This window comes from Emys orbicularis, chromosome 11 (genome assembly GCF_028017835.1).
Source record: "Emys orbicularis isolate rEmyOrb1 chromosome 11, rEmyOrb1.hap1, whole genome shotgun sequence".
NCBI classification, from domain to species: domain Eukaryota; kingdom Metazoa; phylum Chordata; order Testudines; family Emydidae; genus Emys; species Emys orbicularis.
The window spans coordinates 80,898,786-80,900,552 of NC_088693.1; the positions used below are offsets into that span (position 1 = coordinate 80,898,786).

The window sequence follows — 1,767 nt, forward strand, 5'->3', positions numbered from 1 at the left end:
TGTCTGTACCCGCTGGAAACAGCTCCCGCGGCGCCGGGTTCCAAGCCGTGCAAGGTGACGGGGCCGCAGGAAGGGTCCCCCAGTGGCCGGGGGGTCCCCGCCCGCGAGGGAAGCCCAAGCTGCTGGCTAGGCCCGGCCTCCCCGTGGTCCTGCGGGCTCGGCTGGGGCGCGCAGTCCTCCCGGCCTGCGGGGGCAGCAGCGGCCCCTCCACCGCCTTCTGCAGCTGCGCCCCCCCCCCCCCCCGCCCGAGCTCGCTACAATGTAGCCGGGCTGCGCTGCGGACCCGGCGGGTCGTGCTGAGGCCGGGCGGACCCTGGCTTATGCTGCCTCCCTATTTTCCCGGACATGTTCGGCTTTTTGTGAATTCCCCCTGGACGGGGATTTGAGGACCAAAAAGCCGGACATGTCCGGGGATATCTGGACGTATGGTAACCCTAGTGTCCCCAGTATAACGCTAGCAGTGGGAATAGCTCGGCAGAGCGCCCCTGTGTTTTTTCTACTTCCTACCAGTAGAAAATTGACTCCTATGAGTTTGCAACAATTGAAGTTAAATCTTCTGCCTTGTAACACCCCTCTCTTGTTGTTCACTTCCAGCAGCACATCGTGCAGAGAAAGGTAAGCTCCCTCTGTTCATTGCATTGGGAGGGGAGGGGGAATCTCAGACTTTACAACAAGGTTCATAGACCCCCAGGGCAGATGTTCCTTAAGAGTCAGTTTGGTTTGTGTGGTGTGGGATCTTACTGAATAGCCTCCTTTTTCTTTTAATATGTGTTTACGTGTTTCTCTTTGCTTTACTTTTAGCGACACTGCAGGGTGAACTCAGTAAGTTGGCTTCTATTCCTAATATAAACCTTGCTGCAAAATTGTCTCCTGTTCGGAGTGTCTGTGTGCAGGGGAGGTCTCATCTCTCTGTCTGTGTTTGGTTGCAGAGTGGAGAATCGCCCTACTAAACGCAGGTAAATAAATGCGCATTTCCCTAATCGACAGTTACCGTGTAGATAATATATTTTTCTCTTATCATAAACGTGGTTAGAGATTGTTTTCTATTCAGCAAGTCTGTGTTCAGGGGCGTTCTCATCTCTCTCTATTGGCTTGATTTCAGGTTGGGAGAAACCTGCATATTGTCGGGCTAACTGTGCTGTGAAATGTGATCTGTCACAACCCCACCGCCCCCGGGAGCCCCCTGCTCCTTTTCTTTGGAGAAGTGCTGAATAACGAGAGACTATTTCCCCTGGGCTTCACCTTCCCAGGGTGGTACCTGGGTCGTGCCTCACAGACATTATCTCATCTAACCTTAATAGGCCTTAAACTGCTCAGATCTCCCCTCCCAACAGCAGGGGTTGCATGTCATACAGGTCTGAAAGCTGCAATTCCCATCTGTAATAACAGGAAGAGCTAACAGCTGTTTGGTGTCTCCATGGCTCTGGGGTGAGGCAGGCCCTGGCCCCACTGCAGGGGTAGGTGTTTTTAGAACCAGATTGTGACGCTCACGGACAAGTAAAACTGCCTCCGCGGCAGCGTTTCTGCCTCTCAGCGGTGGCTGCGCTCTGCTCGTCATTCGCACCCAGGCTGCTGCCTGGCCCTGTGTGCCCTGGTGCAGGCGGGGAGACGGGGCAGCTCCAGCAGGGGTCAGTGAGCCCAGGGGACCTGCACACACTTTGCGGCACCAGTAGCCCGGGGGTCAATGAGCGCTGTGGTATCCTACCGCACAGAGCGGGCAGGGAGGGGGCGCCTGGGCCCGTTACATGGGAACTGTTAGGGGGTCCT

At 55.8% G+C, this 1,767-nt stretch overlaps 1 long non-coding RNA gene across 1 annotated transcript; it reads left to right on the forward strand.

Moving 5' to 3' along the window:
• Nucleotides 1-340: 340 nt before the first annotated feature.
• On the forward strand, nucleotides 341-1,387 carry LOC135885413 (uncharacterized). Its single transcript, XR_010561753.1, has 4 exons — nucleotides 341-615; nucleotides 802-822; nucleotides 930-956; nucleotides 1,103-1,387. It is a non-coding gene; the product is annotated as an uncharacterized LOC135885413 (long non-coding RNA).
• The last annotated feature ends 380 nt before the right edge of the window (nucleotides 1,388-1,767 follow it).